Below are 12302 nucleotides of genomic sequence, written 5' to 3'. Positions count from 1 at the left end.
TTACTCTGTGAAGATGACCCTGACCTATTTTAGTGCCTATAGGGTTCTCGTTCTTTGTATTTATAAACAGAGTGACACACAGGTAGATAAAAATAAGTCAACCTTTTCCAGAAACCCAATAGGCCACATTTTTCTTTCCACACAGATCATTAACATTCATGCAAAAGTGATAACTGCAGTGACAGCAAATTCAAACTCTCCTGGGGTGTCAAACTCTGGCAAGGACATTAGCAAAGAGCTGCCTTTCTGCCTTACGGACTTATCATTATAAATTAGCTTTAATTGGTACTGACCCACTTTATACGAGCTGAAGCAACAACAAATCTGAATGAACTGACAATGTGTGATTACGACGGAAGACACACTGTTGCCTCTGGGGACCATCACCAAGTCTCAGAACTTCTTGACCTCCTAGCTCCTGGCCTCCGCTCATTCCTAGAATGTGATTCTCCCCTGCCTACTCCTTAACTGTGGAACAGGTCCTGGTTCTCCAAGTCAGAAGTAATGCCTCCCTCACAGGACTAAACACTTTCTAATGTATTAGGAGGCTCTTGGTCATTACCTTCGGTAATGACCACAGTGCCCAGGGCAGTGCTTGCACTTAAGGAGCCAACAGACATGTGTTTGTTGAATGAATGAATGAGGGAATACACTTCACAGACTCTAGTGGTAGAAAGGGAGCCAAGATTACACAGTCTCTACTCTTGGCCTCCTACGGTCTTAAACAAAGAGAAGTAAATTAGATGATCTCAGTTGCCTGCTTAAAACCCTCCAATGGCTTCCCACAGCAAGGAGCAGATCCACACCCTGTCGTGACCTTACTCCATATCGTAGTTGCTTGGATCTTTACTATCTGGAGGACTTTTTTTTTTTTTAATACGAAAACTTAACAACTACTTATGCAGTTGACCCTTGAACAACATGGGTTTGAACTTCATGGGTCCACTTATATGCAGACCTTTTTTCAATAGTAAATACTAAGTACCACACGATCCTTGGCTAGTTGAATCCATGGATATGGAGGAACTGTGGATATGAAGGGCCAACTAAATTATACTCAGGTTTTTGACTGCGTGGAGGGTTAGCGCCTCTAGCACTGTCCCCGCGCACACATACACCGGTTTTCAACAATCAATTGTATTTGGTTTAGTGCCAAATTTTTACACCTATAAACCTATCTAACAGACATTTCTAAATATTCAGATCCTATTAAATAAATAAAAACATTATCTAAAAATAGACTGCACTTACACATTTAAGTGTTGGTTACAAACTTAGATTCTACACATTTCAACAAAATGATGCCAATTTACCATTTAAGAAGATAAGCTTAATATCTTAAAAACAGACAAATCATACAAATGATCACAGTGACCACAAAACCTCCATTTAACCTATTACACAAGTTGGCCTTACAGATGTATTTCTTCATTATTTCCATCCTTAGGTTTGGCCTTCTTGGGGTACAAGAATCTGGTGACTAAAAGAAACAGGAGCTGATGTTGGCCAGTGGAAGATACGGGTTCCAAGTTATTGACCAACTGACCCTTGGCAAGGGTCATCAGGGCAACATGGTGCAAGAGTGAGTCTGCATTTCCTGGGCTGGATGCCTAGGTCTTCTTTACTCAAGGTTTGCTCGTTCCACAACAGGATTTTTAAAGCCCCTGTCTTTCCTGCCACTTGACGTCTTCAGTATAATTCCCAGGCCTGCTGGAGAACTCACCTCCCAGGGGACCAGGGATTCCCTGCCGGCCACGCGGCTCCTTCCCCCATCTGGCAAGCCACTCCCACTCAGGACCTCTTCCCACTTGTTTGGGACCAGGGTGTCAGCTGGTCTTTCCTACTCTTGCCCCAGTTGCTACTTTTCCTGCAACTATAAGGCTTACTCACAAATTCCCTGCCAATCTGCTAATGGAGGTGGGGAAAAAGAACACCTATATTTTATAGACAGACATCTACTTCAACACAACCCCTACCTATGCCAACACTCCCAATTTTGCTGTAGCAAAATTTATAGAAATATAAATGCACACTATTATTTTCACTGTCCTTGTATTATAGCTACTTTGGGGCATACTTTATATTAATTTCCCCATGTTAAGTATCATTTTGGACCTAATGATTTTCACCAATTCAATTAATTACCAATTAATCAATTACCACCGACTCCACCGATTCATTACTATTAATGGTAATTAATAGTATGATTAATTAATCATATTAACTTGGCCCACAGAAGGCCCCTTTGGCCATGCCTCGCAGCATGTGGGATGCTAGTTCCCTGACCAGGGATTGAAGCCGTGCCCCCTGCAGTGGAAGCGTGGAGTTTTAACCACTGGATCGCCAGGGAAGTCCCTCCATTATCCTTTTTTAATGAAAAATTTCTTCTCTTTAATCAAAGCCATCATTGTACACAGTAAAAAAAAAAAAAGATAGATCTATGAGGCTATAATGAAAAAGAGGAGGCCTCTGTCCGGCCCGTTCTCCCTCTCCACTCCCCCATGGCAACCAGTTACGAGTCTTTTACCTGGATTTACTCCCCACTGCTAAATAGCATGCCTCTATTGCTATTTTCTGATGTTCAGCTTTGGGTATCTATCGACCTCCCTACACAAGATAAGAATTCTGATCTTTCACGTATTTCCCAACCCTCCTTCCATCCTCCCCCTCCTCCTAGCAGAATTCCATTATAATATTTGATTTCATTGTTATTCAATGTCTGCATTCTTAGGACCAGGCCATGTAGCAAACTAGGATCAGATTTTTGTCGTCCTTGCAGTTAGTAAACACCACAGCCATAGGCTATTTGGCTGTTGTCATCTTTCTCACCTGCCTCCTCCTCCCCTCCTCAGCAGCAACATCGTCATGAGGGCAGCTGACACCTGAGGCTCACCACGCACCAGGCACAGTTCTAAGCGCTGTTAACTCATTTAAACCTCACAACGGCCCTATGAGGCTGGTACCTACTACGATATCTTCATTTTACATAAAACGGAGGCTCAGAGAGGCAGAGTGCCTCGTCTGAGGTCACAAAGCTCTTCCATGGCAGAGTAAGGGTTCTAATCTGGCCGTCTGGCTCTAGAGCTTGCCTTCCTAACTGATCCACGGTCCTGCTAACTTGAATTCATCCCCAGCTCCGGAAGTGTAACTCTCTCAGCACGTTCAAACCCATCAGGTGTTTGGCTTTATTCCCCGTTACTTCTCGCGGCCCCTCCTCCCCGACTCCTTGCTCTTTCTCCCTTTGCCATCCACCTCCCAGGCCTGCTGCACAGCTGTCACCTTGCATCCACCCCCCGTTCCTCACCACCACCAGGAACTCCCATTGCCTCTCCCGATGGAGGGGGTATCCCTTTTTCATAGATTCCATGTCTTTCTCTTTCTCTGTTTACTTCTTGCGTGGGTCACGGGAGGTAAAATGTCGACTCCCTGGCCTGTCTGAAAATGTTTCTTCTACCCTCACAGTTGATGGTAGCCTCTGAAGTTCGTGCCCGTCTTCTCTCGGGATTTTGAAGGCATTGCTCCAGTGTTTCCGACCTCCTTCGGGTGCTGCTGAGAATCCCCTGCCACACCTGCTTCTCAGAATATGTCTCCCTCTCAGGAGACTCGGGAGCTTTCTTCCTTGTCCTCACGTTCAGAGGTATCTGTCGCTCCAACTCTTTTAAAAATTATATAGAACAGGGGCTTCCCTGGTGGTGCAGTGGTTGAGAGTCCACCTGCCGATGCAGGGGACGCGGGTTCGTGCCCCGGTCCGGGAAGATCCCACGTGCCGCGGAGCGGCTGGGCCCGTGAGCCATGGCCGCTGAGCCTGCGCGTCCGGAGCCTGTGCTCCACAACGGGAGAGACCACAACAGTGAGAGGCCCGCGTACCGCAAAAAAAAAAAAAAAAAAAAAGATGAAAAGAAAAAATGAGCCTCTTTCTCATCAATGCTTTCTTATTATGCCTCAATCCTTGTCTTCTGTCTCCTTGAGACTTCAAAGAATCCCTCTGTACTTCTCTCACCTCATTTTGGAGTCAACCCCACAGCTTGTTCCTAACTCTGAGTTTTGGTACCTAATTTCCCAGCTCTCCATCTTGGTGAGAGGAGAAAGAAAGTGCCCCCAAAGCACAAGAAAATAGTGTCTTGCTTTATTGTTCCCACATCTTGGCTATCTTTCAGGCAAAAAAATGAGCAATGAGGAACAACAATGTCCCTGCAGTACTGAGAGGATCTCAGTGACATCGCTATCCCACCTCTCCTCCGTCCTCATCGGCTCCACTATTTTACCTTTGCAGGAGATCAAAATGGCTCCTTTCCCCTGAGCCTTCCAGTTGCTGCTCCAGATTCATGGAGACTTAACATAAAGGTTTCCTGTGGCAACAGGCAACTCTTTTTTTTTTTTTTTGCGGTACGCGGACCTCTCACTGTCGTGGCCTCTCCCGTTGCGGAGCACAGGCTCCGGACGCGCGGGCTCAGCGGCCATGGCTCACAGGCCCAGCCGCTCCGCGGCATGTGGGATCTTCTCGGACCGGGGCACAAACCCGTGTCCCCCTCATTGGTAGGCGGACTCTCAACCACTGCACCACCAGGGAAGCCCAACAGGCAACTCTTAAGACCTACTTCCGATGCAGAAGTGTTTTCAAATTGCGACTCATAAGTGGGTCGTGAAATCATTTTTGTGGGGCACAATCAGCATTTAAAAAAATAAAAGGACAGAATGGAATAGAAAGTATCAGAGTGAGATGTGTTTGTTAACACTTGTTTCAGGTATGTGTCTCAGTGTAAAAATCATTCGGACCACATGTCACAGGAAGAAAGCATAAAGCCATTTTTAACCACCAGCATCTCATTTATAGAACTTCTTTCTAAAAGAACCAACATTTCATCCAGAGGAAACAAATCAAACAATTTGAACCGACATTTAAATAGGGTATAGAACAGGCTGAAACAGAAGAGAAAGGTCGTTTTTGGTGCCTGTCCATAAGGCATGGTGTCGGCCAGCAGGAACCTACAATGTAACGGGGAGGCAGGCTGTCAGCAAGCAGACCTCAGGGGCACCAGGAGGGCACACACAGGGTCTCCCGGTGAAAGTGACAGGCACGTATGATGGAGAGGGAGTATGAAGACAGTTCTTCACTGATTCAGGTGTCCTTTCGGACCATGACACTTCACATTTTTTTGGGAATATTCTCCAGGGAAGCCAACCTTTGTTTGTGGAGTGGGCAAATCTGCTTCTAAGAAATGGCCCCAAGTCGTTCAGGGCCCTCCTGCTGAATTACAAGGTTCCTGCAGGGTGCCCTGGACTCTTATTACCAACTGTCATCAGGTTGCTGAACAGAACAGGTTCTCAGAGTTTCGAATCTTGCAGCTGAGCTAAAAGGAGGGCTGGCCAGCAAGCAGGTGCCTGTGAGGGGTGAGTAGCTGGACCCAGAGAATCACACCTGCCCGGCGCGGGGAAGGAGCTGCAGGGGAGCCGGGAAGGGGAAGGACTGGGTGTGTCCAAGGGCGGCTGGCAGACTTGTCTTGCCCGTCACCCTCACGTGTCTCCTGGGAGATTGCCATCGGAGGGTGGGCTCCTCAGGCTGGGTTGCTCTAACTCCCGGCAGACCCCCAGCACCCAGCATGGCTCAGCCAGTCTTTTTGGGATGAAGGGACTCCACGGCAGAGGCCCTGTGCACCGGAAGGATGGAATCACATGACACAATGCACACAGGTTATCTGTATGTAACATACATATTCTGTGCTTCGTAATTACACTTATTTAATACACACTACAATTTGTATATGATAAAATGAGAGGAACAATGATGGCGCCATTAGGGACCACAACCTGTGAGATGCACGCACACAACGGCGCCATCTCCCATCAAACCCGATTAGCACAACCACAGAAACCAGCCGGACCCTGGCCAGAGGCTGTGTGTGAGGCAGGTAATTCAGGGACTTGGGAGCAGGTAGCTGTATTAGGATTCTGGCTCTGCTGTTACCCCCTGGTGCCCTTAGACCTGTTATCCCACCTCTTTACACCTCCATTTCCTCATCCGTAAAATGGAAAAATATTAGCGCTAACTTCATGGGGCTGTTGAGAAGACTGTATGATTTAATATGTATAAAGTGCTTAATTTCCGGCACATAGTTCTGTACTGTATCAACTCTGGATGGTATTATTATTTTAATCAGTAGTTTGAAATTGTCTAGACTCGAAAGAGATGGCCAGGTATGGACAAAGCCAGCGAGAAATCATCTGGTCAGAGCCATCTGTCTAAAATGCATGGACAAAAAATGCCTAAGATGTAGTTTGCATTTCTAATACAATGGATGAGGGTCCTGATTTCTAATGCTGTCCGAAATAAACAGACTGCCCATTCAGGCTTAAAAGCCTGAACTTATTCTTCATTAATTCACCCATAATACTGGAGACCTGGGGGTGAAAGAGACAAGCAGTCTCTCTGCCTTCAAGGTGTGCAGTGTGACAAGGGCCCCCTGACAGCTCATCACACCGTGGATTCCTCCAGTGGGGAAGTGCCCTGCTCTCAATAATGTGAATCCTGGAAGCGATGGGAGCAGAGGACTGTCTCTTGAAACAAGCGCAGCCTTCTCTGCGATACAGAGGCGCTTGCCAGGGCTGGGTATTGGAATGGTGTTTTCCTTTCTAACTATAAATTTAATGTGCTATATGGACAGACAGGATGGACATTTTTATGCCAAGAGGAAGCTCAAAGGGGAGGGCTGGGGAGAGGAGGAGGATGGATATCCAGAAAAATGATGCAATAATCAAGGTAAGAAGTAACTAGGGTCCGCCAGCAAAAACCGGTTTCTAGGGCAACAGAGTCATCGTCTCTTTCCACACCCAGCTGAGGACCTGAAAATGTGCCACCCACAGAAAATACGTCTCTTCTCTGTGGAATAATGTCATGAGGGTCCCTGTCAGGTCACAGAAATCTCGACGATCTCCCATAAAAGCTTTGTTTCACACTTCATCCCATGTGGGAACTTTAGCCAGGGCCACATGAAAAACGAGTTTTATGAGAGTACTTCTGATTTGTAAGAAGGCTATTTGGCTTCTTAACAGGGCAGCTTCCTGAAAGCCCTGGGAATGGCATTTTTACATGTTGCACATAGCAGGCGGCCTTCATAATGATCAGGGCCGCGTTTAAATCTGGTGAAATGTTACGTGAGTGACGAACCTCGACCAAAGCAATTGGGAGAAACTGCGGGGCCAAGAATTTCCTGGTCACAGAGATTGTCTCAAGCACGATATAAAAATGAGTCTGACTTTTTGCACCCAGGCACGAGGGTAATGGCTCGAGTGAGACGGGGAGGACGTGGCTTTTCCTGCTCATGGTCCTTTTCATTCCCTACCTGATTGTTACCAAGCTTCTCCCGGGCCCTGGTGTTGCGACAGGCCTTGAAGCCCAAGGTCTTAGTGTGACCACCCAGTGACCCTGACAATGCTTTCGCCTGTATTTCTATTTCTTTGGCAATATCTCACGTGGCCACGAGCGCACGCTTTGGGGCCCCGACAGCCTGGATTCCAATGCCGCCTCCTTCACTGAATCGCTCAGTAACCTCGGGCAACTCAACTTTCTCTTTGCCAAAGAACCCACAGCAGAGAATTCAGTGAGTCAATATCTGTGTAAGTGCTTAAGCCAGTACCTGCCACGAAGCAGTCTCTGCTGTTAGTATTTTCATTGGCTGAGCAGACACACATGATTTCACAAATTCAAGAGCCAACCAGGATGACGGATGTTGCTCGGTGGCTTATTTTAAATCCAGGGTCAGTGTCAGAACCCCAGGAGCAGCAGAGGTCCACAAAGTTGCCCAATTTCTCATGGCCATGGCTGGTTCCTGCCCCTTTGGTCCTCAGGCTCGGCTATGATGTCCCATGTGGGGCCGGTTCCCGTTCTCATGCCTCTCCCTCCTGGCTTGCTCTGGCCTGTGTTTTGGCCACCTGGCCACTGCCTCCAGATTTACCTGCCCCACGTGCTGTTCTTGGTCAGCCTCCCTGGATTTTCTCACCTTGGACAAGAATGTGGGGTGGCTTGCTGTGGCCTGGCATCCGGCTCCCTCAGTTACCCTGCCCTAGCCCATCCTGGCAGAGGTTCTGTGACAAAGGCGTCCTCGGAAGACTGGCTTCCTTTCAGTTGGTCAGAGTTGACTTCAGAAGTGGCTTTGAGCTTTCCCTGTTGCTGGGACTTTCATACGCCATCAGCTCTGGCCACGAGAGGCTGCCTAGTGATAGGAGCATGGTTCCTGGACTCAGATGCCACAATTCAAATCCTGTTTGTGAGATCCTAGGGAACATACCCATCTCCTTCAAGTCCCGGTTACCCCACCTGAACAATGAGACCTGCAACAGGATCTACCTGACAGCCGTGGTGCAAACTGAGCCAGAACACGGAAAAGGCTTTTTACGGCACCCAGCAGAGAACAAGCTCATCACAGACCTGCTCACATGATAGCATGTCTTCTTCCCTCCTTGTCCAAAATAGAGGTGGTGGGCTCCTTCCTCTCCTCCATCCTTGCCCCTCTTCAGGCCACTTCAGGGTTCCCTGGACACAGGCATTGTTAGATGGAAATCCTACATGTGCAGGCTGCTTCCTCCCACTGTGTTTACGGTAAGTATGTCATGCCTAACAGAACGATGCCATATAAATGCCACACGGCGATAAACAAGATGTTTTCCCACGGCTTAGTAACAAGACTAAGGGTTTATCATTAGATATCTATTGAAGGCTGAAAACAGGAACAGTCCTGGCCTAATAAACCACACCTCTTGGTCCCCAGACAGGCTGCAACATAAATAACAAAAGACCCACCCACTCAGCCCAAACGCTCACATGGAAATGTGATGGATGATCTATTTATAGATCGGACGCCAAAATCATCAGGTGCGTGAATTCTGTTCTGCCTGCACTGCCTGTGGCCAGTCTGGATGGGAATTTTTATTATAATGGATGAGGACGGACCAGAGATTTCTGAGACGTTAGACAGCTGTGTCTTGAAGGCACCAACCCGGAGACGCAAACATGGTGGCATCGACCTCCTTCTTCCCCTCCCCCCTTCCTCCCCCGTGTTTCCAAGACAGATTATCAAACTTCAGCAGGGGCTTCTATGTGGGCCGCCTCCTTGTGTGGTAGTTCCATGAAGGGGATGGGTGCTGAGGGGCTGCTTCTGGCCTGTTTTCCAGAATGATCCGGGACAGGGCAGGCCAGGAAGACACCCCACCCAGCATTTCCAACATGTGGGAGGAAGAAGGCCTCATCCATAAAGAACAAAAAATAGAAACCCAGTGACATAAGATACCATCTCACTGTCCTTTTGCCATTTCCTTCATGTTTATAGTTAGGAAATGGTATTTCTATACCAAGATCTGACACTCTATGCAAAGTGAAGGAAGAATTTATTTTGAATTTCTGCATCTCATACTCCTAGGCCTTCCATGAGCTGGTCCCAGCTCTCCAGCCTCATTTAAAAGGCCCCCCTGTTAGCTCTTCTGCTCTGACTTCACACCTCCCTCAGCTGCTGCCCTTCTACCTTTGCTCTGGTTTCTACCTGCCCCTTTCATGTATGTCTTCCAGGTCTGTTTTAAGTTCCAAGAGAGCCGGGACTCAGTTTTGTGCTTCTCTCGTACACCTAACAAGTCCTGAGCGCACTGTCTGTACTTACCTCCCGACTGATTTTTTTTTTTTTTTTTTTTTTTTTGCGGTACGCGGGCCTCTCACTGTTGTGGCCTCTCCCGTTGCGGAGCACAGGCTCCGGACGCGCAGGCTCAGCGGCCATGGCTCACGGGCCCAGCCGCTCTGCGGCATGTGGGATCTTCCTGGACCGGGGCACGAACCCATGTCCCCTGCATCGGCAGGCGGACTCTCAACCACTGCGCCACCAGGGAAGCCCCCCGACTATTTTTTAAAACACCCAAGCTTGACCTTTATAAGTTGTCACTACTGGGTCATAAAGTGATAACGTTTCAAGGCTGGAAAGGACCTCGGGTCTTTTGTGCCAAACTCCCCTGTTACAGGGGACAACACTGAGGCCTGGGAAGGTGACCTGTCCCTGGTCACATACTCAGCAAAGGTACAGGCAGGGGCAGATGTCTGATACCCAGGTCATGGACACCTCCTCCCCAAGCTGATGTCCTGTCAGTGGCTTCCCCGGGTCAAATAAATGGGAAACCCAGCATTTGCAAGCCAGAGGACAGAGACCTCCCTCATTTCACAGAGACGGCGCATTACACTGTCTAAAACTTGTTCGCCCAGTGGACACCCACAGTCCTCCAAGGTTGTGTTTACCCACACCAGTTGCCTGTTTACTTTTCAGAATGTGAGGCTGAAAGAGTAAGTTCTGGAAACCCATGGCTATCTTTTTCTGGAAACTACAGGTAGCTAGCGATGCTTCCTGGGTAGTTTTGACTGAGTCCACGTAGCCCCCAGCCACGATCTGTATACACAGATGCAGCTTCACGAGTATTTAAGGAGTAGGAGGTCAAAACACTTCTCTCCAACCGTCACTCTAATGTCAAGGCAGAAGTTTGGTCCTGAAGGGAAGATGAAGGTGAGAATTTTCTGGACAACTTTACTGCCCCATCTTCCTCCCTCCATTATGGTCTGGAGTTTGATTTGTGGCCAGCACTAAATCTAGATGGTCCATTTTTCAAATCCATCCCGGCGCACAGGCATAAAGGTGGACCTTGGAGAGGCAGTCAGTCCCGTGTGCCAAGGGGGTGATGTTTGTAAATGCGATTATTACAACCCTTAGTCAACCTCCTATTTTTCAGCTCAGGTCTACTAACTACTTCTTCGTTCTCATTGGTTTTGCCCTGTAAGGAGAATGTTACTTTTTATCCAAAGGCAAACCAACCACCCTTTGCAAGTCCCGTAAGCCATATGTCATCTACAGATTTCCTAATGGGATAAACCATGTGTCGCAGACTATAAAGGAAGCATTTTCCAGTGGCCTAAATGAGGATTAATGAACTGATATTTAGCGAACCTTTGAGGAGACACAAGGAAACCTCTGGAATGGGCAACGTCATCCGAGTCCAAGCAACCTGCACAGCCTGTATTTATAAATGGCCCTTTCAGACGACCTCAGAGGCATAATTTTTAAGTTTTGGCATCCAAGAGAAACGCATGGCTATCTTTTTCTAAAGGTGAAAGTGGGGAATTCCCCAGAAGTCCAGTGGTTAGGACTCCCCGCTTCCACCGCTGGGGGCCCGGGTTCGATCCCCGGTCCTGCAAACCTTGTGGCGGCTCCCGTCCCCGCAATAAATAAAATAGAATAAAAGGTGAAAGTTCAGAAAGCCAAGCCAAACGTAAATGATATGATGGTGCCAATCTTTTGGGGGTGGGCTCCAGAAAGAGAAGCGTGTGAAGCTGCGGTTCTGCCTCCAACGATCAAACAGGAACTCGTCAGGCATGTGCTCTGTTCAGCGGGACGTATTTCAGAAAACGCAGCCAAAACACACCTAGGGCCCGAAAGCGAATTGCTGTCATGTCCCTGCACTGGGTGCTACTGAGGCTTTCCAGCCCGTAGTCTCTGGAAGTCATTCTGCATTCTCACATAAATGCTCCCCTCCCCACAAAGTCTGTTCGCGGGAGAAAAAGGCCTTTCAATAATGAACAGCCGTCTGTTCCACAGAGCACAAGAAAAACACGACAAACCGAGTCACACGGCCTTGGCTGTAAATATATTCTTACGCGAGATTTCTACAGCTCCATGTAAAGGAAGAAAGCACAAGCTCTTAACCGTTTTGCAGAACTACAACAATAAAAAAAATGCACTGGGTTTCCTGCAATTAAGATGCAGTGTTTTATAGTGCAATTTTATTTATACCTGAAAGAGAGCAAATAAATAAATATATAAAAGGTGGAACAGACCCCGCCCGTCCAAGGCTTAATCTGCAAATTAACTTTGCAGTAATAAAACCCCTGCCAGCTGGACTCTTTCCCCTGGTCCTCTGTGGCACAGGCAGTCAAAAGCAGGTATATGGCTGAGAAAAAAACAAAGTAGGGCATTTTCCACCCACAGCCAGGGATGTTAATTGAACTTTGGCTCACGTTTAAAGATTTCTCTCTTCATGTCCAAGAAAGGATTAAAAACAGTTGAGCTGGGGGAAAATGGACATCTGTTACTGACTCACACTCAGAACCACAATGGAAAACATTCATAATTAAAGCGATTTTGTGTCCCTGCTAGTTAGAACTGTAGTCTTGGGTTAAAAATATAAATGTGGAGGGTCCTCATTGTCTTTGGGGCTTTCTTCTTATGGCTGCTTGTAAAAAGGGTAGTTTACGCTGGGTTGAATTTTTTTTCCGTTGGAGT

At 47.6% G+C, this 12302-nt stretch overlaps 1 protein-coding gene across 5 annotated transcripts in view; it reads right to left on the bottom strand.

The window, feature by feature from the left end:
* The window catches only part of JAZF1 (JAZF zinc finger 1), a 339739-nt gene that overhangs the window by 14875 nt on the left and 312562 nt on the right, over positions 1-12302 (bottom strand). The gene's annotated exons all lie outside the window — the stretch shown is intronic.

Source organism: Phocoena sinus, chromosome 9 (genome assembly GCF_008692025.1).
Source record: "Phocoena sinus isolate mPhoSin1 chromosome 9, mPhoSin1.pri, whole genome shotgun sequence".
Classification (NCBI taxonomy): domain Eukaryota; kingdom Metazoa; phylum Chordata; class Mammalia; order Artiodactyla; family Phocoenidae; genus Phocoena; species Phocoena sinus.
This window is presented reverse-complemented; position numbering and strand designations above follow the sequence as displayed.